This window comes from Protopterus annectens, chromosome 5.part0, assembly GCF_019279795.1.
Source record: "Protopterus annectens isolate FY-2018-M chromosome 5.part0, PAN1.0, whole genome shotgun sequence".
In the NCBI taxonomy this organism is placed as follows: Eukaryota; Metazoa; Chordata; order Ceratodontiformes; family Protopteridae; genus Protopterus; species Protopterus annectens.
This window is the reverse complement of record NC_056735.1, coordinates 1,593,478,488-1,593,504,574: the sequence shown is the minus strand read 5'-3', so window position 1 is coordinate 1,593,504,574 and position 26,087 is coordinate 1,593,478,488. Positions and strand designations below refer to the sequence as shown.

Sequence of the window (26,087 nt, the reverse complement as noted above, 5' to 3'; positions counted from 1 at the left end):
GTTGAATGAATTGGAAAAGAACCAAGAGGTGCCTGAAAGAACAAATTCACTTGGAGCATGTTTTGTTTTGAAATTCAACGAGAGAAGTGATGACATTGTCAAAGTGCTACGTAGGATGTGGGAGTACTGTTTAAGTGATACCACAAAGGGGACATTGGGAACCTATCCCAGAATTGTTTATAGTAAAGGTGATAACCTTAAAAACATTCTGGAGAGTGAGGTTAGGAACAGGGTATCTAAGATGTCTAAATGTGGTTACTGTAGATACTGCAGGTATATTGCAGAAGGATCGTATGTGTGTGTTAAAGGGTGGGGGCATACTTTACCCTGCCCGGGGAGATGTAATTGTAATACCAAGAACCTAGTTTACGTGGCCTTATGCTCAACCTGCGAAGCATTTTACATAGGTATGACCACTCGTAGACTTCGTGAAAGAATTGTTGAGCATGTGAGAGCAATTAAGAACAAGGACTCGCATAACGCACTTTACATTCACAGTATGAATTGCAAGGATTTTAAGGAATTTTTATTCTTCATTATAGATAGAGTATTGTTGGAACAAGGAGGGGATATTAACAACAGGGTGGCCTTACTAGAAACTATGTGGCAGTTGAGACTTAATGCCACTAAGTACCCTGGTATTAATGATTATATCTCTTTAAAACCAGTTTTGAAATTTAAGGCTAGTATCATATAAAAAGCTGTTGAACATATATATATATACCAAAAAATGTTTACATTCATACATATTTTTAGTCTAATGGTTTCAAATCATATATATTGTACATACATATATTTATATTTTTCTTTTAGTCAAGTGTTATTTTATTGTCTGTACATAATGAGTGATGTAAAAATGTTTAGATTTTATAAAAATTGTGAACATGATAGTTAGTTGTTCAATTTAATTGAATTTAATTAATTAATTGAATGATGAGGTGAGGTCAGTTTGATTGAAAAGTATAAAATGTGTGTTTTTTGTTTGTAACACTGACTCTGATGAAGCCATTCATTTGGTGAAAGCGCTTAGTCGGTGAATAAACGGATTTGCTTCCAAGGCTTGGTGTGGTTGCTGGTGTTTTGAGGCGGTGATCATAATTTTTTTGTAATTCTCATAACTAGTTGCAGCTCCCTACTTTAGGCAGAATGGCTGGAGTTGGGGAAGGCACTCAATTTAGACCACAGCGCTGAGGCACCCAGGAGTCCAGATTAATGGTATGGCTCCTGGTAAAACACCATGAGGAAAGACTACTGCAGGGCCAGTACCAGGGCTCTCAGTATAAAGCAGAGGCCTGGGATAGTCTCGCCCATGAGCTCACCAGTGCCACTGGTATCCCCCGGACTGGTGAGCAGGTCAGGCATCACCATGCTGACCGGAAGTGGTGGAAGGATGATCTCTTGGACCAGTGGATCCAAGAATCCAGGCAGATGACTGATGCCCCAGCACTGAGTAAGTACCCATTCTACTACGTAGATGATGCTTGCCTAGCTTGTGTATACTATGGATAGGTAATGGGCTAAATATCACTGTATTTCTCCGACAGTTGCAGATGAGTGGGCTGTGAACCAACAAGCCCATGCTGCTAGGTTGCAAAGGCTGCATCGCGAGACAGGATAGTAATATTCTTGCATGTATTGTCATAACAAATAAATATAACAGTACTAGAAAGTGTTGTACCAGTATAAAAATGTATTGTGTATGGGATGTACTGAATTCACCAAACAATATGGCAGGAAGACTGTCATATAGGTGGTGTGGAAAAAAGGTGTAATATCTAGTGATTAAAAGTATAACCCCCGGAGTGCTTGTGTACATTCTGCTTTCATATGTTGCTGTAGTGTTGCATTCTATAAATAGTACGGTTGTATTAAGCAGTCTTACTCACACTGTTGAACGCAGTTAAAATGTGTAGGAAGTTTAGTCATATAGAACAACTGAGGGAGACTTAGACAGAAACCATTGGAATGCTTTACACTAATTCCCTGATAGCACAGAGTACTGTGATGTCAACTGTAATATATTTACCACACACAGCAGGGGTTTGAATCCCAGGAGTGGTAGTAAGTTGTATGCATAATCATATCCCACAACTGTACAGAGTTTGCGAGAATATTCAGATAGAAAGCTGTATGCATAATTAGACCCAACAACTGTACAGACTTTGCTAGAATGTTCAGATAGTACACTGTAAGCATAATCATAACCATCAACTGTACAGACTGTGGCAGAATGTTCAGGTAGTAAGCTGTATGCACAGTCATACCCCTCAACTGTTCTGATCTCTCCAGCATGTCCAGATAACGGGCCTAAATCTTCTGCCTGGTAACCTGTTCCCCCTGACAAATAAGTGTGATGATCCAAGAAATGTAGGCAGCTTATACTGACATATATTGGATAGTCAGACCTGAACATAAAAAGAGAATGATTATGGAAACAAACCTGTCATTGTAGCATCTCACCCAAAGTGTATGACAGCTATTCCAAAATATGTCACATTAACACCTGCATCCTGCCAAGCCTTGACTAGAGTGTGTGCAATAATAAATTGTTAGGTATGTGTATAACATCAACATGGCATTTGGGAGTATGTGTAGAATTTGTCAGGTAGTGTTAACAAAGATGTACCCCACAGCTATAACTGGTAAGAGGTGTAGACTGTAGTTACAACACAGTTCACTCATATACTTTCCTAGCTAGTGTTCCAGTGATTAGATTTTGCTGATCCCTTGGCTTTGTCTTGGTTCCTGTACTTCTCCATTTTCCTTGTTTGGTCAGGGGGAAGTTTCTTTACTCACCAGTGAGAGTGGGGAGTACTGAGCTGCCTGTTTGTCCTCAGAGGAGAGGTTTAAGTCAGTAACTTGTAGTTCATTGGCCATTTTGGGTCATTTCCTGCCATTTCCAGCCCGCTGCTACAAAGCACGCTTTGGCAGGCTTTTCCAGCTGTAGAGAACTCAGCACAGCTCCTCGTGGTGTCCAGCAGAGTTCCTAGAGCAGCAGAGACCAGAAAAGACAAACTTTCCAGATTTTAAGTATTTTTCTTGGCTTTTTCGACCTTTTGTGACTTTCGACCACTGTTTCTGCTTATTTTATCGAAGTATTACCTGTTTTTACAAGCTCAAACTGTTTATTGCACTTGCTAGTTTAAGTTTTGCTTAAAAGTTAAACTACAGGCTAATACACTCAAGTGTACTAGCTTTTGATAGCATTTAGTCGAAAAGTACAGCATTTATTGTGTTTTCTGTCTATCTGTGTAAAAAAACTTGAAAAAAAACCAAAAAAATATCCTTGTTTTCCATACTTTCCTAGCTAGTGTTCCAGTGATCAGATTTTGCTGATCCCTGGGCTTTGTCTTGGTTCCTGTACTTCTCCATTTTCCTTGTTTGGTCAGGGGGAAGTTTCTTTACTCACCAGTGAGAGTGGGGAGTACTGAGCTGCCTGTTTGTCCTCAGAGGAGTGGTTTAAGGCAGTAACTTGTAGTTTAATGGCCATTTTGGGTCATTTCCTGTCTTTTCCAGCCCCCTGCTATAAAGCACACTTTGGCGGGCTTTTCCAACTGTAGAGAACTCAGCACACCTCCTCGTGGTGTCCAGCAGAGTTCCTAGAGCAGCAGAGACCAGAAAAGACAAACTTTCCAGATTTTAAGTATGCTTCTTGGCTTTTTCGACCTTTTGTGACTTTCGACCACTGTTTCTGCTTATTTTATCAAAGTATTACCTGTTTTTACAAGCTCAAACTGTTTACTGCACTTGCTAGTTTAAGTTTTGCTTAAAAGTTAAACTACAGGCTAATACACTCAAGTGTACTAGCTTTTGATAGCATTTAGTCGAAAAGTACAGCATTTATTGTGTTTTCTGTCTATCTGTGTAAAAAAACTTGAAAAAAAAAATCCTTGTTTTCCATACTTTCCTAGCTAGTGTTCCAGTGATCAGATTTTGCTGATCCCTGGGCTTTGTCTTGGTTCCTGTACTTCTCCATTTTCCTTGTTTGGTCAGGGGGAAGTTTCCTTACTCACCAGTGAGAGTGGGGAGTACTGAGCTGCCTGTTTGTCCTCAGATGAGTGGTTTAAGTCAGTAACTTGTAGTTCATTGGCCATTTTGGGTAATTTCCTGCCTTTTCCAGCCCCCTGCTATAAAGTACGCTTTAGCGCGATTTAGTGCGGAGTTGCCACAGGAGCACACAAGAGCAGCGGCGGTTAATCCAGGTTAAACTATTCGGGCTACCTAAAGTCCACTCTTCATTTTTTCCCTTAGAACAGCTCTTCCTAAGCTGTACTGCTAATCTAACCACCCTATTCTATACCTAATAAGTTTAGATCTACTTGATTCCTAAGTGACTATTCTCTATCCGGATAGCCTAGCACTTGCTCCCAAAGTGCTCTTTACTCTGATATAGCACTTTTTATTATACATAGCACCCTACCAGCCTAATACCCCATTTCGATCATCCACATCCCTCGAAGTCTTTTCAAACCCATCTACACAAAGTTTTTAACTTTTCCTTTTAGCATGTCGTGGGGTCAGTTGCTAGTTTCCTCTCCTGCTCAGCTGATGAATCTGGGAATATTGAGGCAATGTTACAATTGCCTCATGTACACAGACAACCCTCTTCTTCTCCCACAAAACACAAACACATGCGAGAGATGCAACTATATAGCCAAACCGGAGGCTGAGCTCTCTCAACATAGGACTGGCAAGACCAGACAGCAGGAGAAGGTAACCACACACACCACAAACCCAGTCTCATATAGCACTATCACAACATCATATCATACACATAAACACATAAAGACATACTCAGAGGCTCTGACCAAAAATCTACCAAAACAGCAGAGGCCACCAAAGCAGACACCCAAACAACTGCCACCACAGACCAAGACACATGCAACACATAGACCACAAAGTCAGTGTGCCAAACAGTCACAGCCCTTAAGGCCAAACACAATGCCAGACACTCTTGTCATAGGTGACTCCATAGTCAGACACACTGATGTCCCACTCACCAGACTGAGCAAGGACAAGGTCACAGTAAGCTGCCTGTCGGGCGCTAGAATCCGTCACATAACGCAAGCACTCAGGTCACTCGACAGCAGGTACAAGTATGACTCAGTCATTGTCCATGCTGGTGTGAACAACCTGAGACGCACCTCCCTGGACTACATGAAAAGAGACATAGAGGAGCTCTCTGATTATGTAGCCCAGGCAGGTATGACCCTGACCTTGAGCAGTATCCTACCTTCACCAAGAATGATGCCATAATACAGAGACAAGATGATCAGCTTTAATAATTGGCTTAATCTCTGGTGTCATTCAAAGGGGATCCAATGTCTGTCTGCCTGGGATGACATGCTGGACAAGCCACGCTGCTTCACAAGGGATGGCTTGCACCTGTCACCCCTGGGCTTCTGGATATTGGCAAAGGCTCTTGCCACCCCCATAGTGCCTTTTTTAGGCAAGGCTCAAATTCTAAACCTACCACCCTAGAACAAAACAAAGGAAAAAAACTAAGGGTAATGCTGCTCAATGCCAGAAGTCTCAACCTCAAGATGCACGCACTCGAAGCCCTTCTCAGTATGGAGAACATCAATATCTGTGCTGTGACTGAAACCTGGTTCAAGGCTCCTGAGAGCACCCCGGCACTATCAGGTTTTACCTCATATCATGCGTTCCGGCCCCAAAATCTGGACAACACCAAGAAAGGAGGAGGGATGTCCATATTCATCAAAGACACCCTCACCTCCAGGTTGGTGGCAACGCACGATGCATCAGAGACCATACAGGTGCAATTAACCGTAGGCAAGACTGCTCTGCAATTTGTAACATATTACAGGCCACCCTCTCAAACTCAGGAACCTCACACAGCTTTCCTGAAAACTCTGGAGGGGATAAATGTAACCCCAAACACCATCATACTAGGTGATTTCAACTATCCGAATATAGACTGGGATCACTACTCAAGCCCCAACACTCTAGCCCAAAGGTTCCCAGAGATCATAAACTCAAATGCCATGGAACAACTAGTCACCATACCCACAAGAGGCGAAAACATACTAGATCTCATCATCACGAACATGGGGTCACAATGTTCAACACCGGAGGTATACCCCTCATTGGTGAGGTCAGATCATAAACTAATCTCACTGGAAGTCCACATCCCGCCCCCACCCCAGATAAAAAAGACCACAGTGAAGAACTTCTCTAAAGCTGACTTCACACTTCTTAGGACTGGTGTGGTCTCTTTCAAGGCCCCCGAACCAGCGGAAACCATCACTAAAGCCACTGAATCACATACAAATGCCTTCTACCAGCACCTCCAGGACTGCATGGATCAGGCAATCCCAAACAAAACAAAGACTCTTTGTACCAAAGGCAAGCGTCCAGTCTGGTGGACCCCAGCCATAAACAAGCTCTACATCAAAAGGAGAAAGCTACTACAAGATAGAGCAAAATCCCTAAAAGGGAAGACACCCTTGATCATTTTAAGTAAAAAACTAAGAGCTCTCATAAAATCATCCAAGGCAAATTTTGAAAGAAAAATCGCCAAGGACTCAAAAGACAATCACAAGGCCTTTTTTAGTTATATTAAAAACCTGGGAGGAAACTCCCAGATATGCTCAGAACTAGTTCAAAATGATGTAAAGATCACTGAACCTACAGACATTGCCAACATACTGACTGACAGGTTCAGTGCAAATCCCCCCCACCCCCCCCAAAAGGAGAAATATCTATACCAGAGGATTGTAGCCTCCCAAACATCTCAAATGCTCAGGTGAGAACAGCTCTCTCCAAGGCGAAAAACACAGCATCCATGGGACCAGATGGTGTCCCTGGTTGTGTGCTCCACGAACTCATTGAGGAATTAAACCCGCAATTAGGGCAGCTGTTTAATCTTAGCTTCACCTCAGGATACGTACCCAAGGAGTGGCGTACGGCAACTGTGGTCCCACTACATAAAGGCGGTGCCTCCACCAACCCTGGAAACTACCGTCCCATCAGCTTGACAAGCCTGGTCTGGAAAAGCTATGGAGAGGATCATAATGGAACTCATAAATAAAGACATAGGGGACCAGCAGACATTGGATCAAACCCAATTTGGCTTTGTCAAGGGCAGATCATGCCTCTTAAACTTGGTTGACTTTTTTGAAACAGTCACCAAGGCCATTGATGAGGGCAAGGCAGTCCACACAGCCTACCTTGACCTGGCAAAGGCATTCGACACAATACCCCACTCGGGCATCATAGAAAAACTCACCAGCTTAAATGTAAACCCATACGTCACAAGATGGGTTGCAAACTGGCTAAGTGACAGAACCCACAGAGTCAGAGTTGCTGGTGCCATGTCTGATTCCTAGCCTGTCACAAGCGGTGTCCCACAGGGCTCGGTCCTGGGCCCACTCTTGTTCGGCATCTACTTTTCAAAAGTATAGGCAAGCACAGGAGGATTATGGCTGACAAAGTTTGCAGATGACTGCAAACTGGGCGCCATAGTTGAAAACACATCAGACACAGATATCCTTCAGAAGGGTCTCATAGAAACGGATAACTGGTGCCAAAGCCATGGCCTAAAGTTAAACGCTAAAAAATGCATAGTCATACCCTTCGGGAAAAACAAGGTTACCCCCAGCTACCATATAGGTGGCAATCCACTAAGCACAGAAGAGGTTATCAGGGATCTGGGGACCCAGGTTGACAGTAACCATTCGTTTGACACCCACGTTGCCAAAGTAGTTAGGAAGACCTTCTACATTGCCCACCTGATCATGAAGGGATTCACATCTAGGTCAAGGGAGGTCATCATTCCCCTGTACTCATCACTCATCAGACCGATGATTGAGTACAACGCCCCATTTGGAATGTATCTGACCCGACACCTGCAGCAATTGGAAAGGCCCCAAAAGTTCCTCACCAAAAGGATAAAGGGTCTCAAAAATATGTCCTATGCTGCCCGACTGAAGGAGCTCCAGCTCTACTCAGTCGTTTACCGCCTGCTCAGAGGTGACCTGTGCCTGACATACAAGGCCATGTCCAACCCGGAATTAATGAACATGCTTCACCTCAAAAAATCTAAATCCATCCGATCTACAAGAGCACGAGACTTGAACCTTGACACTGTCATAAATAGGATGTGCTGGAGGGGCAGATTCGTCACCCAGAGACTCCCTATGCTATGGAACAAAATCCCGGTACATGTGAGGCAGAGCACCTCGCTGGCTTTGTTCAAGAGAAATCTTGACCAATGGATGGGAGATCGCAGGTATACCCCAGGGATCACCTCAGTATCACTGCTTGACAGAGGCACAGCTAAATAATGGGCATAGTATCCTTCAAACTAAAGGGGTGGCGAAAGTCACAAAACTCTGGGCTAGGCTTATAAATGCCCTAGGGCAGATAGCCTAGTATGAAACTATGAACTTGTCTATAAGCATGGCATCAAGGAGTATGTGTAGAATTTGTCAGGTAGTGTTAACAATGATTTTCTCAACAGCTATAATAGGTAAGAGATGTAGACTATATGTAAGACACAGTCCAATATATACAAATCTACAAATATACCATTGTACGAAATAAGGCCATTGGGTAGTGTAATAATACATGTAAGGGACAGATCACTGCAGTGACTAAGAAAGTTGTCAAAACTACATGGATAAATTATTTGTTAATTTACCTCTCTCTCTCACCCCCACCATATGTGCAACAATAACACAATTACACACCTCAGTGGGTACGTGTACACTCCATACTTTTGTTGGGATGTATGTCCTATTGGTTTACAAATACTCACATTTGGTTCTGTGCACATGCCATATTAAAATACCCCCATACTGGTTTCATAGGATCATAGGTAGATACTAGGCTATCTGCCCTAGGGCATTTATAAGCCTAGCCAGAATGTGTTGGCTTTTGCCTCCCTTTTAGACTAGATTCCTGAGCCTCTCCTGTTGCCATCAATGAAACTTGCATGCTGTTGCAATGGCCACTGTTGTCCCATATATACATGTGTTCTGCTTGCTCTGCAACTGTTGTAAATACCTATGCATGCTGTTATAGCTAAACCTTAATGCTGTTTGCTATTACTAACCCATATCATTCTTAAAACTGCAACATCATAGCTTGTATGGGAAGGCCGGTCCAAATGGACCCACTTGTCCCACCTCAACTGGCCATGGCACTGGGCACCAACATGTTTGGGGCCCAGCCTGGGATCTCCTTCTCCATTGTCCCTGCACCATCGCCACAGGGGATGGGGCTCGCCCCCCCTGGGAGCAGGGGTAGAGAGGTACCTGTCACCCACCGTCAGGTCCGGGCCTTGGTGTGTAGGGAGCTTGATAGGGAGTTTAGAGACCAGCTACACCAGCTTAAGGGCCGCATGGCACAATTAGAGGGTGATCCTGCCCCTCCTACCCAGCACCCAGCACAGCCACCCTTGGGGATATGAAGGTGCAGTGGTGACTGCCCATGGGTGGGGACCTCAGTCCCACTGTTTCCATTTGGGGGCTCATGAGCTTGCAACTTCCAAACACCCCTCCCCATCCAAGGTGTTTACCCCCACATGTGTCATATACTGCCCCTGTATGTGTCTTGTTTGTCTTGTCTGTTAACCTACCCAACCTACCTCCCCAAATATACTTACTACCCCTCCCCAACATCCCACTCTCACCTGAAAAAAGGGCAATCTGTGCAAACAAAAACATTTCACCCCATACTTAGCTGTCCATTTCACTAATGATGTTCGCAGATGACTGCAAACTAGGAGCCATAGTCAAGTCCCCAGATGATGTGAACATCCTACAGAAGGGCCTCTCTGAGATAGATGCCTGGTGTCAGAGCCATGGCCTCAAGCTCAATGCCGAAAAGTGCAGTGTCATCCCCTTTGGTAAAAACTCTGTACCCATGAACTACCACATTGGCAGCAATCTACTTAACACCAAATGCGTGATAAGAGGCCTTGGGACCCAGGTGGACAGTAGTCTGTCCTTTGATAGTCACATCGCCACAGTAGTCAGGAAGTCCTTCTACATGGCACACCTCATCATAAAAGGGTTCTCGTCCAGGAAAAAAGAGGTCATCGTTACCCTCTACTCATCACTCATTAGACCCATTATAGAGTACAATGCCCCTTTTGGAATGTACCTCACAAGACATCTGCAGCAGCTGGAAAGACCACAGAAGTACCTCACAAAGAGGATTACTGGACTCAAACAAATGCCCTAAACTGACCACTTTAAAAAACTCCAGCTTTACTCCATAGCATATCGCCTACTCAGAGGTGATCTCTGCCTAACATATAAAGCTATGTCAAACCCAGAGCTGTTGGACATGCTACATCTAAAGAAATCCCAATCCTTCTGAGCTACACGCTCTAGGGAACAAAACCTTGCCACCACAATAAGCAGGACATGCTGGAGGGATAGATTCCTATCCCAGAGACTTCCATACACTCTGGAACAGGCTACCCATCTATGTCAAGCAAAGTTCTTCATTAGCACTCTTCAAGAAAAATCTTGATGAGTGGATGGGAAATAGGAAATACACCCCGGGGATCACTTCTGTGTCTCTGCTCGTCAGTGGCACAGGAAAATAACTTTCTTGGGTGGCGTAAGCCAGGGAACCTTGTTGGCTAGGCTTGCATTGGCCCTTGGGCCGATAGCTTAGTACCTACCTATGAACCTATGAACCTGTCCACTGGACACATGTAGTCTGGTCTAACTGGCATCACAATGAATTATTGTTGTCCTCACCCCCTCCCAGGGGTTTAAGTGTCCAACTCTACCTCCAAATTCAGTGCATATGCACAGCTGTTGCTTTAGAAGAAATGGGCAGCTATGGACCTTCCCTATACCTTTCCTGCACATCCCTGGCTATTTTCCCTACTATCTTTCCCTCTTTGTGCCTCTTTTTCACCACTTTCCTATCAACCTCTTTTTCTTTTCTTTTAAAGAAATTAGCATGGGGGAAGCAGGATTAAGCACTTTTAAGCAGCAGTGGAGGGTTTAAGCCTGTTTGCGCAGGGGTAATCAATGCCTACACAGGTTAAGCATTTTAGAAGCTAACTGAATGTAAGAAACTGTAACTGGAAGTTAGCAGTGCTTGCCTCTGTGCAAACCTGTTTACAACTGCTTTAAAGTGCCTTAATCACACTGTATTCAACAGCCCGTGTTTTGCCCATCAACAAAATAAACAGCCTCAGCAAAGCTCAATCCCAGGACCCTCACACCATAGACAAAGTGATTTACCACTAAGCCATGAAAGATATACATAAATCTGATGTTTTCAGAAGCATATCATCCAGCCCAGTCATGCTACAGTACAGAGAATGTAACCAGCATCTAGATGTATGTGTGTGTGTAAATATATTAATATCTAAACAGATACAACATATCTATATATGTAGATATATATATATATATATATATATATATATATATATATATATATATATATATATATATATATGAACATATATACATGCAAATGCCTACAGTGACACATATATATGTCTACACCTATATGTCGACATATGCACAGCAAGGTACATATATGTACGCAGGCATATAGCAATGTAGGTATATACGGACATAGTCATACATATGTAAGTTGATATATATATATATATATATATCTATATAGGTATATGTGGCCATACATCTGTAGATATCAATGGTAGATTAACAAAAATAAATATGTCCACATGCGCCGCTAATGGGATTGAGAGGCCCCAAACAATATACATCTTGTACAAATTGGCATAACACCCCCAGCCAAACATGTCTGCCCTGCAATACACTACCAAGTGTTGCAGATTCCATAACCAGGACCTGATATGACATGGGCACAAGATGTTAACAGTACTACATCCCACCTGTATGATGTCAGGCTGGTATTGGTAACATATCATGCAATACAGTATGGGCCCCATAGGAAATGTAAAATGTGGAAGCTATCAACATCCCCAGGATACATATACACAGACACATATATGCAGATTCATATATACATATATATATATATATATATATATATATATATATATATATATATATATATGTATATATATATTTTTTACATATATATATATATATATATATATATATATACATTTGACTACACATTCACGCGCAGATATGTGTACAGTAAGATGTATATGTAGGAGGTGCACAAAATATGGAACAGCCACTATGCCTACAGTTCACACCTGAACAACTGGGCACTGTATGGGTCACCCATACAAATGACAATCATCACCTGCAAAATATACTCACAGAGAGGTTATAGGAAAAAACACCACACACAGGTTTGCAGGAATGGAAAACCTTTATTTGTGTACTATTACAGTTCTATATACTATTGCTGCTGTAATTGGGATTGTCTTCACAGACATGGTGTGTTTGGGGGGGGGTCACATCTGCTTTCCACATGTGTGCCATTGGCTACTGATGGACAGCCTAAGGACATCATAGTAAAGTACTGCTGCTAGCACGTACTGCCCCTGTTAACTGCAGCAGAGATATTGGCCAATATGTGTGGACATTCTGACACACTCTGTACAGTCCAGAGGTATACACTGAACCCCTTAGTGCAAAACATGTGTACCATGCCTAATAACATGGATGTTAACAGCCATGTAGATGGGTATAGCACATAACAACTGGTATACATATGCCACCATAGGTTATGCATTCACACACACCTGTCTGGCCTGACATGTATTAACCACTGGTACAAGGGTGCCATTGCCACATTCTACCCACTAGATATTGACATACATCTGTACAACATCCCACTGCTCTGTCTGACATACATGACTGTTAAGGGAGGCCAAGCAGCAGTACATCTGGAAAGTATCTGCACATGACATCTCACTGGGTAAGTACACTAAGCTGCTAGGCATGTAACAGTGCTCTGTCCAGGCTACATGCAGACTGGCTCAACACTGGCCTACATTTCCTATGGGGGAATGCACATGTACCTGCATATATAGCAGGCTGTACAGGCATGTCACAGCACAGGGTAAGATACACCTGTGTGAAAGTGCATAACCACAACCAATGAGAACACAGCCACAGCCACATATGGCAAGCTAGCATATTATTACAGTATATGGACCATCCGCTCAACACCATCCTCATATGTGCCACTCACACGCTAACCCTACATATACTGGGCCACTACACAGTTTGGTCTGATGGCTGACTGTGGTATGGGACATGTGTGTATATGGCCCTACAAACATGTAAGCCAATACGGTAACATACAGTGGAGCAGCATGTAACATCAGATAGGATGGGACCTAGGATGATGACAACTACCACAGTCTGTACACAGGCCAAGGTACATATTAACGATACACACACTGTCGACATTTATTATAAGTATACAGACCAGAGTACTGTACAAACAACCGCATTATGTCCAATTTATGTCATCAAATATAACCCCTACTGTACATAACATGTGTAGCAGTCTGATATCTCACCAGCTTGTTATTAGCTATGATGATACTAATTATGATGTACAGCACATATGCACCTCTTCATGCAAGACATATGTACAAAGGTTGATAGAGTTGGGGCTGGAAACACATACACAGGGCCAATATTGACATGTTGCTGTGATAACCTCATACATTTACTGTTGTAACAGGGTTTGTTGCAACATATATCCTATGAGGTGTATGAAGTCAGTAACTGTCACGGCTTTCACCATCTACAGACTGCAATCCTCACACTACCTTCTGCAGTCCACAGATAGATGATCCATGGGTAACACATGAAACCGAAGGCACAACACACTGCCCAGTCTGCAGATGACCCTACAGATGGGGATTCCTCATAAACATAGAACTGACATAGCAGGTATTGAGACATGTAGGACAGCCATATCCACACATTCACACTGTTAAACCAACATTACTCCAAATGCAGTATAGCAGCACTTACAGTCTGTAGTCAGGTCAGACACATCCCCCTCCTCTGTGTTGTCTTGTTTACACAGTGTGTGTTGTTAGGGGTAAATCCCCAATCCATTTGAGATGCTGTTTGCCAAACAACAGATCTAGTTCTTGTTCACAGTGAATGAAAAGGACCAACAGCAACATGATGTTCCTAGATATTGGAGTGTGTTTCCATGCAATTGGCTATGGAAATGTTACCACAGCTGTTCCACATGCAATCAGTTAGAAGAAGGCTGCAATTCATGCAGAGGCCATCAGCTGATCATGAGCATCACTTAAAATACCCATGCTGCTGCCTAAGCAAAGCAGGTGTAGGTCTGCAAATCCACCAGAGAGGCAGACAAAGGCAAAGACAAGTCAGGGAGGGGTGGGAGAGTAAAACCTAAGCATGTTTGTGTCACACACCTATCAGCACAGGGTATCAAACCCCTGATGACTATGTAGTGCTATTACAGTTCTATGCAGCTATTGGATTCACCACATGGGTTACCTGATGTGGAGTCCTCAGAACATATACGTGATGATGAGCGACATCGGCAACACGGATGCAGCAGCTATACGGTAGGTGATGTACACATGTCTGTCTGCATGAACAGATGCCGCCGTCAACACAGCCACACTCTCACAGGGATACACACATATTGACACACTTGGCAGGGCCAGGATTAAAACTCATCAGTAGTGGGATTGCCACAACACATCACTGCGCAGGTATCACATGCACCACATGGGTCATACAGATGTTGTATGGGCAAAGGGTATGGTGAGGTGTCTGACATCAGACAGCATGCTTCAGTATGCCAATGGGGGTTGTAGTGAGTGGGGATGTGAACATAAGCACCATACAACACACACACAAACACGCAGGGTGTCAGTACTGACATGCATGGGTGTATGTCTGCACGGGTTTGTTGTGGTCAACTGTGCCAGATGGCTATACAAGGCTAGGCAATGGGTATACCTTGGCATCAGGCCACATGACAATGGTCTGCATTGTGGCTCAGGGCTGTGGTTTCTGAATTTGCCCACACAGGTGGGTATTGTATCCCCCATCCAGTCACCTGGGTGACTATTGTGTGTGGTCAATGCTGTACATCGCTTGCCATATATGTGTTCCTTAGTCCATGACATAGACAGTGTCTGGGATGTGATTACCTCACACATGCATGTACAGTGACATGTGGAACTGTACCTGGGGTGTCTGGCCCATGTTGTGGACACAGATTATCATCAGATGTGCCAGTCTTGCCCACCTGTGACGGGAACTGGTAATGGGCAGCAGGTTTACCCTGCACCTACATTGATAGCATGCTAATGGCATTCCCTTGTGTCAGTGGCATCTGTCATACAGGGCATGTTGTCAGGCATGGTATGTCCTTTGTGGGTCACATGTGATGGCACCACAGGTGTTGCAGCTGTCCATTGAGGAACATGGGGAGGGTGCACTGTCTGCATGTACATGCATATTGGACAGATGGACAGGGTACCATGCCCTCTGTTGCCCACTGCTATCACTCCATAGTTACCAACAGTGGCCGATATGCAGCATACTACCCACATATTGGCTGTTGCCTATGCATGTGTGTATGTATATGAGACATGGGTTGAGAGTGTGCTCTGGGTAATACTGGGGTTGCTACCTGTGATTGCCTGGCCTTGATGTCACATGTATGGGTGTGACTTTCCACCCCAGCCTCCCAGCTATTTCACATCTGTTATCCCTGTTATGTGGACATTGTGATATATAGTAGGGCCACCATATAAGAATTATGCAAAAGCCGCTCCACATTGGCCACTCACTCACAACCACCTCCACACAGGATGCAAGTTACAGACACACACACACACACACACACACACACACTTGTCATATCTGGGAGTAGAACTCCTACCTAACTAGTTTATTACACTACAGCACTACACAGTTATAGTACGCACCATGGAGAATACTAGAGTACTTCTTCCCCAAAGGTGTATATCACATTGGATGACATCAGCAGGATTGCAAAGTAGGACATTCTAATCGTAGTGAGTTTGACTAGCCTAAAATGTATTGCTGCCTACACAGACAGTGACACACACACACAAAATATCCACAACCAAGAGGTGTGGGTTTAGAACGCCTAACAGAGGTCTAGATCACACTACAGCATGGAGCTGCCATAGGACACACCATAGAGATTACTGGAGATCTCTTTCCTCAAAGGTGTATTTCACAATGAATGACATAAGCAGGATTGCTAAAGTAGGACATTTGAATTTTAGTGAGTGTGACTAGCCTAAAATGCATTGCTCCATACACAAACAGTGACGCACACACAAAACATCCACAACCGACATGTGTGGGTATAGAACCCCTAACAGAGGTCTACATCACACTACAGCATGGAGCTCTTATAGGATGCATCACAGGGATTACAGCATAACGCCTTCCCCAAAGGTGTATTTCACAATGAATGACATCAGCAGGATTGCCAAAGTTGGACATTTGAATTGTAGTGAGTGTGACTAGACAATGCATTGCTCCATACACAGACATTGAAACACACACAAAACATCCAGAACTGCCATGGGTGGAAATGGAACCCTGCCACAGTTCTAAATCACACTACAGCAGTATGCAGTTACTCTACGGAGATTACTGGGCTACAGCCTTCCCAGAGGTCTATTTCTAGGTGGGTGACATCAGCAGCCTTGCCAAAGTTGAGCATATGAATTGTAGGGAGAGTGAGTACCCTAAAAAGCATTGCTGTCTACACAGACAAGAGTCAGACAGACACACACACACTTGCCATGTCTGGGAGTAGAACACCTACCTAACTACTTTATCACAGTACAGCATTGCCCAGTTACAAGATGTTCTACAGAGATTCCTGGGCTACAACCTTCCCAGAGATGTATTTCTAGGTGGATGACATCAGCAGCCTTGCCAAAGTTGAGTATATGAGTGTGAGTATCCTAAAAAGCTTTGCTCTCTATACAAACACATACACACACTTGCCATATCTGGGATTAGAACACCTACCTATCACTACAACAGTACGCAGCTACAGGACGCGCTACAGAGATTATGAGCTACAATCTTCCCAGAGGAGTATTTCTAGGTGGATGACAACGGCAGCCTTGCCAACGTTGGGCATTTGAATTGTTGGTAGTGTGACTACCTTCAAAAGCATTGTTCTTTACACAGACACACACACACTCACAAACACAGTTGCCAAGTCTAGAATTAGAACTCCTACCTAACTAGTTTATCACACTACAGCAGTACACAGTTATGGGATGCGCCACGGAGATTACTGGGCTACAACTCTCCCAAAGGTGTATTTCACATTGGATGACTTCAGCAGGCTTGTCGTGGTAGTGCTATGGGGAGGGCAGTGTGTGTGCATGGGCCATAACCCATTCATCTAGGGGCTGACACACCATATGCGGGCACACACAAGGTCATATTTCACAGGTATGTGTATACAGCTGCTAGATAACTACTTCCTTGTACAGTCATGTTGCACAGCTGGCATGTGCACCACATAGTCTGACATGCTAACAGATACTGGTGGCTAGTATCTGCAGTGAGTGACATCTGCACCTGATGTGTTTGGGGCCGTTTGGCTGTATGCTGGGTGGGACAAGCCTGGATGGCTCCTTATCACTGTCATCCTCTTCCACACATCTATGTCCATCTACTTTTGACTTATTATAGTGTGTTGCCCTCACATATATGTCTGTATTTCTATCCACTGTGTGTGCAAGGCATGAGTGGTGCATACTGACAAGTGTCTGCACTAACAACTGGGACTGCCATATATGTCTGGTCCATGGTGTTTGCAGATGGCTCTATATTAGAACATCGAAGTTTCACAACTTCGAATGTTCTAATATTGACCCCTATTCAGCGAACTATGAAAATAGCGAAATGATAGACAATCGAATGTTTTCCTAGGGAAAGAATTTGGTTGTCCGTTTCTGTCGCTTTGCTATTTTCAGCATTTTGGTGGAAAGTTATGGGTCGGGTTCAGGTAAGTGTGCGATTGGGCGTGGGTTAGGTGAGTTAGGGTTAGGGCGCAGGTTAGGTATGTGTGTGATTCTGTGGACGTGAGGATTAGGGCAGGTTAGGTGAGTTAGGGTTAGGGTGCAGGTCAGGTAAGTGTGTGATTGTGTGGACATGAGGGTTACGGTGAGTTAGGTGTGTTTGAGTTAGGGAGCGGGTCAGGTAAGTGTGCAATTGTGTGGATGCGAGGGTTAGGGCGGGGTAGGTGAGTTAGGGTTAGGGTGCGTGTGAGGTGAGTGTACGATAGTGGCGGACCTTAGGGTTAGGGTTTGGGTTAAGGTAAGTGGATAGTTAGTGGTGTTTGTACAGTTTAGTGTGAGGTTAGATGAAAGATTTTAGGTGTATGTGTGTGGATTGCTGTTTGTTTGGTGTGCTTGTGTTGTGTGTATGTGTTAGGGAAAAAATTTGCTGCTCTGCATGTTCGATGTTTTCAGCTTTCGCTGAATAGGGGTCGATATTAGAATATTCAAAGTTGTGAAACTTTGATCCTCTAATATAGACCCGTTTTCAGACATGGCCTTTATGTGTTTAAGTGTGTGAGCATGCCCAGTATGACCTTTCAGTATGCTGTTGACTGATATTGCCTTGATTTCTCAAAGTGTGTGAGCATGCCCAGTATAGCCGTCTGTATTGCATGTGTGGATCAAGTCCAGGTAATTTGCACTGCAGTGCTGATCTTTGTGTTGTACATCGACAGGTAGCATGCTGTCGCTGGAGGGTATCCATCGATCATTTTGCATTGACTGTTACTACATTTCTGCATAGCGGGGGGTACACCTGACTGTTTCTACATTTCTACACAGGATTGGGGGGCAAACCTGACTGTTACTATATTTCTACATAGGATGGGGGGCACACCTGACTATTTCTACATAGCTACACAGGATTGGGGGGGGGGGCACATCTGACTGTTACTATATTTTTATGTAGAATGGGGGGGCACTCCTGACTATTTCTACAGTTCTATACAGGATTGGGGGGGGGCACACCTGACTCTTTCTATATTTCTACGTAGGATGAGGGGGATACCTGACACTTGTACACATTTGCTAGGACTGTACTGGTTTGCCGGGTACTCCATTTCAGTCTGTAGTCTTACCTAGCGTGCTGGCTAGAGGCATACCAGTGTACTGCAGATCTTAGCTTTTAATTATCTACATATTAGTTTTTGATGTCCTACCCTTCAGAACTGACATCCCACTGCCTGACCTGCTGTAGTCTGTCTGTGTAGGCCTGGGGGGGAGGTTACCCATAGGCCTCATTAAGATGCCATAGCACAGCCTTTGTTTGTGTTGGTCTACACCTGACCTGCTAGCTGTGACTGTTGTTGGTTATGTGACCCCCCCCCCAATTGGCATGTGTTAGTCACTTACCTTGTGGGTGTCCCAGTATTGAGGGTGGTGCTGCAGGGCTGCCTATGTTGGATGCACATAGTACACTCCCTACACATGGTTAGGCACATGTAGTGTAATGTTTGGCATCCCTTTTACATATGTGAGAGTCAGAGAGAGGTGTTATTCCCTGGGTCCCTCATGTGTCAGTGTATGTGCTATGCGTTAACTCTTTGCCAAGGACAGGGCATACTGGGCACACCTCCTTCTTCCTACTGGGGCAGGCTCAGGTTGTTCCTCCTCTGAGTCACTCTGTGCCTGTCCAGGCCTTGGCAATGGTGTTGGGCTGTGTGGCCCTGCCTCACTCTGTTCCTGCTGCAGCTGTTTCTACAGGATCATATTGTGTAACATGGCACATACAAGGATGATTTGGGTACATGTAGCTGGGGAGTACTGCAAGGCTCCACCGGATGTGTCCAGGCACCGGAACCGTGACTTGAGCATCCCAAACACACTTTATACTATAATTCTGGTCTGTGCATGTGCCTCATTATGGAGTTCTTGTTCGGGTGTGTGTGAATTTCTGATGGGTGTCATCAGCCATGGCTCCAGTGCGTATCCAGCATCCCCCACTAGGTGACCGTGAGGGATGTCCCCATTAGCAAATCTCTGGTACAGCTGTGTCAGATGATTGATGTGGGAATCATGATAGCTTCTAGGGCAGCCAGCACATGCATTCATCACACACGACCTGGCAGTTGATGGAGGGGAAACCCTTGCGGTTGATGTAGACCCTACCCTGCTCACCGGGTGGTGCTTTGATGCATATGTGCATGCAGTCTATAGCACCCACTACCTCAGGGTATTCTGCTATTTGGTGGAACAGTTGCATATTGCTGGCTAACGCCTCACGGGTGTTGGGGAAATATATGTGCTCACCGACATGTGCTGACATGGCATCCAGGAACTGTTGTAATACCCTGGATGCTGATGCCTGTGAGTTCCCCATCATATCCCCAGTTTGCCTTTGAAAGGTACCTGTAGCTAGTATTCTTAGACCTACAAATACCTTGGTATCCACTGGGATGGGTTCCCCTCTGTTAGTTCTGTGTGTCAGGCGTGGCCGGCACAGCTCAACAATTTGCTGTAGGAGGTCCCTGTCCACCCTATAGCACTCCACTATATCCAGCTCATGTAGCCCCTGGTAGTTTACCCTGGGTCTGTACACTCTTCTCCATCTCTGGGATGGTTGACAGCATTCACATCTTCACCATCCTCAGGTAATTCCACAAGTTGTATGATAGCTATTGCAGCCCCTATCATTTTCTGTTGTGAGTGTTAAAAGTTCCCCGCTTGTTTACACCGGTGGTGTAGAGTATGGGAAAAAACAGAGGGGAAGGTGTTTGCTTAGTTTATAGTGGTGTTCTGGGCTGGGCTGGTCTGCTCTCTGTGTAATTGGCTGATTCTGATACATTTCACCTGACAGCTAAGCTAGTTCTCCTTCATTATCTTCCTACTGCTGTTTTCCCTTCCCATTGCCTTCCTGTTTAAACCCGTGTGCATGCCACACAAACTCAGTGCTCACATCCGCTTAGGCTTTGTAAAAAGTGCTAGGCAGGTTTAGACACACCTGCTAGCTTAGCTGTGTTAAGCTAGGAGCAAATCCGAGCCACAGGGCTCCAATCCGCTTACAGTATGCCTGACACAAACCCCCATGATGTCACATAACTCCTAGGCTTGCACCAAGTTATTCCTGCTCTTACACCGTTGGGAACTGACTCATATGCTGGGGAAAACTGGCATTCACTATCATTCCCCTTATTTAAATAGGATTGCCTGCTGATGCATAGTTACATCTCTCACACTGAGCCTCCCCCCTTAGCAACCACTACTCACTGGTCATGTTGTCTTCTGCCTGCCATTGACTTGCATGGCATATTACTGATTTTAGTTAGAATGTTTAATTTAGGTTTATTTTGTTATTTTTCCCCCAATCCTGTTTGCACACTGCTGCCCTATGCTTAAACAGCCGAGACTGGCTAAAAAAATTAAAAGTTGATTTTTTTTTTATTTTTTGTTTTGTTTGCAATGCCAGTGGCCTTATACTTAGCCATTGGCATGCTTCCTCAATGATATGCAACCTTTATTTGGCACTGTCACAGCTCCATTTTGGATTTTGCAGAAATGTACTCGGTAACTAACTAAAATCACCTCATTTGCATGGATTTCTCCTGCAAATGGGGTGATTTGTATACAAGGGCTTAGTCTGTGCAGGATTAGTGCAGGAGCTCTCGTGCATGCCCCAGCAGGCTTTTCCTGGTTCACACAGCAGACATATTGCCTGCTAGAGCTCCTGCACTGATCCTGCATGCTGTGCAGGGTATAACGAATCTGGGGGACAGTCTTCCCCAAAATAAACAGTGCCAACTGAAATCAAAACCCCAGAAATTTAATTTGACAACATTTAAACAACAAAAAAAAATAATAATAATGAATATATAGACCACATTGATTAAATGGAACTTTGCAAGACATTTAAATTGTGATACTTATTTGTGTTCTCCAGCTCAGGATCAGATTATACAGAATCAGCTCCTGTTACAATGTAACATCTCTGCAGCTTCCTGTCATCCTACTGAAAAGTTATCTGTATCTGAGCAACATTCAACTTCTCACTGCTTTAGTCTGTACTTTCACCTATGACACTCAAATATAATAGCACTATATCATGTTACTTTTGAGTATTGTAAGTAACAATGGAAATAAGGAGTGGATGTAACAATGTAGCAGTATGATGCACTGCCAGATCCAACCTGTATGCATATCTATCTACATCTATATATATATATATATATATATATATATATATATATATATATATATATATATATATATATATATGCACACACACACACACACACACACACACTATATATATATATATATATATTATATATGTGTGTGTGTGTGTGTGTGTGTGTGTGCATGTGTGTGTATGTATAGATGCATGTACATAAATATATGCTTTCTTTCTTTCTAGTCCACATGTACCCCTTACTCTCTCAGTGAATACGCAGATTCCAAATTTGCTTGGAGATGCCCAGCTTAATTCACCTTGATTGCATACCCACTGCCACTCAGTACTTGCCATGCAAGACTGTTGCTAAATTTACCCACTGCAGGCTACACAACCACATTAACCATTATTCCAATTTCCCACCCAATATTTATCTATTTTCTCCATTCATTTTATTAGTTTGCCTAGTGTCTGTTACCTCTGTGCTCGTGGCCAGTGACCTGTACCCAAATTGAATATAATTATTATTGAATATATTATTGAATATAATGAGAGGGTCCTTATATGGCTCATACAGTGGATGCTATCTGGCAGTGCCTTGTAATCCATATGAGGCAGGGCATGTGGGGGAGACAGTCGTGATGGTGACTGACCAATTTCTTTTTTTCCCCAGTCAGTGCAGTAGGAAGCTGGGTTTTCTCCCCTTACCCCAAAATATTGCTCTTTTTCCTTGATATATCACTTCCTTCCCATGTTTTTTGTCCAATCCTCCCATCACCACTTCTTCAGCTGTAATTATGTGAATATGTCAATTGCCAACCTTCCCATCTTTAATACTTTAAATCAGCTCCTCCACTTTTGTTTTTTCCTGTATTTTATGTGCCCCTGCTTCCACAACTCTACCCCCATTTGTATCACTTCACCAACTATTTTCCCCTTACATCATTCCTTTTATGTCCTTCATGATAAAAAATAATTGGTTCCTGTCAAAATCAAGTATAGCATCCTCACCCTCCCTATTTTCACACTTACCTTCTTTATGTCCTTGTATCTGTTCTTCATCTGCTTGCCCTTCCATTTTATGACTTCTGTGTGCCCACAATTTGAAAGACTAAAACTTCCTAAAAACATTGCTTGCTGGCACTTATTGTAGCCTGTAGCTATCACCTTGGGTCTCCCCTGCAAAGAGACCACTAGCCTAGTGGGACTAACCAAATTCACAAACAATAAATAAATAGATTAAAAAAAAAAATATATATATATATATATATATATAGAGAGAGAGAGAGAGAGACACACACATATACACCCATATATATGTCTATATATATACATATATATATATATATATATATATATATATATATATATATATATATATATATATAAATATATGTATAGGTCTCCTTTAGATGGTCAAACTTTTAAAAGCTCAACTTTCATATGGCCAAGACCGTATGATCGCACTTTTAAAAGTTCAAAGGGTCTGAATGGGGATCTCCATAGAGTGCGGAATGGCAAGATTTCCCTTTACTGCAATGTAGTGCTAACTCTATATTTAAATAGCAAGGGGGGGTGCAGGGGGGCTTGCCATATTTAGTTTTATTTATTTATTTATTTATTTATTTATTTTAATTTATTTTTTTTTCCCACATTTTTGAAAATTCACATGTTTATCATATGGTCTCGGCCATATGAAATTATGTGAAGTAGATCCATCCGTGTGTGTGTGTGTGTGTGTGTGTGTGTGTGTGTGTGTGTGTGTGTGTGTGTGTGTGTGTGTGTATATATACATATATATATGTATGTATATATTCTATTGTCTTATTGTCACTAAGCTGTGCTTGTGCAGTGCATGCAACATGTTCATTAATGCTGTTTGAGTATTGTCTTTCCGAACTCATTAAAACAGCTGTTCTTGTTTTGTTTTTATTTCCTGTTAACCTACTGTAAGGAGCTGTTGATCTCCATGGTCATCAGAATCCACTATGGAGTTTACAACTGTAATATTACAGAGTAATAATTTGATACATAAGAAGAACAAAAATAGTCATATTAAGGTTGTTTATAGCACTTCTGCTGATAAAGACCCCATAATGATGACTTTATCCTGTGTGTATGTGGAAGGGTCTGTTAGTGAGATAATCCATAAAATGTACAGCACAAAACATTTGAGTGTGGGATATTGCAAGCAGTTAAATAAATGTCCGCGGTCTGCAGCCTCAAAATTTCTATTTGAGGTATTAGGAATCTTGCACGTAGCTCACTAGTGTAAATAAGATGTGCACTGGAAAGTGTATGTGAGCGCTAATGGAGCATCATACAGTTTAATACTACTTTCATACCTTATGTTTCTTATTTGTTCTGATTGACTTTGTCCCCTCAGCAACCCAGGAAAGGGAAAAGGAGATGCCAGAAACTGAATGGATGGATGTTATTAAATTTGCAATATCGACTATTCTTCTTCTTCATCATAATCATCACCACTTTTCCCATTTTCTAAATGGGGTGAGGTTGTCAGCTTTTGATATCTCTATGTATTCACTGGCACTGCCTTCTTCGACACTTATGTCTGCCTGTTACAGGTCTTCTCTCACACAATCCAGCCATCTCTTTGCTGAACCTCCTTGTTTTCTCTTGCCTTCTCCCTGTCTGTCTCAAATCTTCTTCACCAGATTGTCTTCTGCATGTTCCCAAAACAACAAAATCTGTTTTACCTTTTATGCAATTGGAGCTACTTTAGCTTCTGCTGATTTGTCCTCATTCCTTCATCTATCCCACAGTGTGCATCCTATCACCCTTCTCAGGCACTTCATCTCTGTCAGTTCAAGCTTCTTCAACTGTTCTGCCTTTACTGCCCAGGTTTCTGTACCATACAGTAGTATTGCTCACGACACTATTTTGTATTACTTATGTTTCAGCTTCTTTGGCATTCCGCTGTGATACACTACACCTGACAGTTTGTGCCAGTGGCTGCAGTCCCTTTGATTCTAGCTTACACCTCCTCATTCAAACTTCCCTTCTCCTTCACTACCCCTCCTAGATAACTGAAGTTGTTAACCTGCTCCACTATTTCCCCTTCTGTCTCATCTTTATCTTAACTTCACTACTTGCTGGCATTACAACTGTGTTATCTGTACTCAGTGTCATCCCATGTGCCTTCAGTTTTGCATTCCAGTCCCCTGTCTTTTGCTGAAGTTCTTGTTCAGAGTCTGCCTGTAATGCCACATCATCTGCATTTTGCAGCTTTGTTAATATGTCCCCTCCTACCTGGTTCGTAATCCATCAATGGTATGAACAGGAATGGGCTCAGAGCTAAACCCTAATGCAGAACCACTCCCAGTGAGAACCCTCTGTGATAACAAGCACTCTTTGTACTTGAGTCAGTGGGTCCTTGAACATAGCCTGCTCTAATTTTACCAATGTTTTTTGAATTTCAAACCATCACAGTGTTCCCCAAATCAGCTTTCTTTGGACCTTGTCATATGCTTTCTTCAGGTCTAGGAATGTTTAGTTGGACTGTTTCCTCATCTCTGGCTTTTTCTCAACTATCTGTCTCACTGCAAGTATCAAGTCAGTTGTGTTACATCCCCATCTGAATTTGAACTGATCATCTCCCATCTTACTTTCTACTGCTCTGCATAACTGTTTATCAGTCATGCTCTCCAGAAATTTCATGCAATGTGACAGAAGTTTGACACCTCTGTAATGCCCACATTTGTGAACGTCCCCTTTGTTCATGAACACTGGCAGTAGCATACTTCTTCTCCAGTCATCTGGGATATGCCTTTCTCTCCACACTGCTATGAGTACCCTTAGGATCCATTTCTCCCCTTCTCACGCAACAGCTTTATCCTGTCTCCTGTGACCTCATCTAAGCCTGCTGCTTTACCTGATTTCAATTTTTTTAGTGCTCTTCTTACGTCTTCTAGGGTGCTAATATTAATATTAGCTATTAAT

At 43.2% G+C, this 26,087-nt stretch overlaps 1 protein-coding gene across 1 annotated transcript in view; it reads left to right on the top strand.

Moving 5' to 3' along the window:
• NCAM2 (neural cell adhesion molecule 2) overlaps positions 1-26,087 on the top strand; it is a 2,742,482-nt gene that overhangs the window by 270,479 nt on the left and 2,445,916 nt on the right. The gene's annotated exons all lie outside the window — the stretch shown is intronic.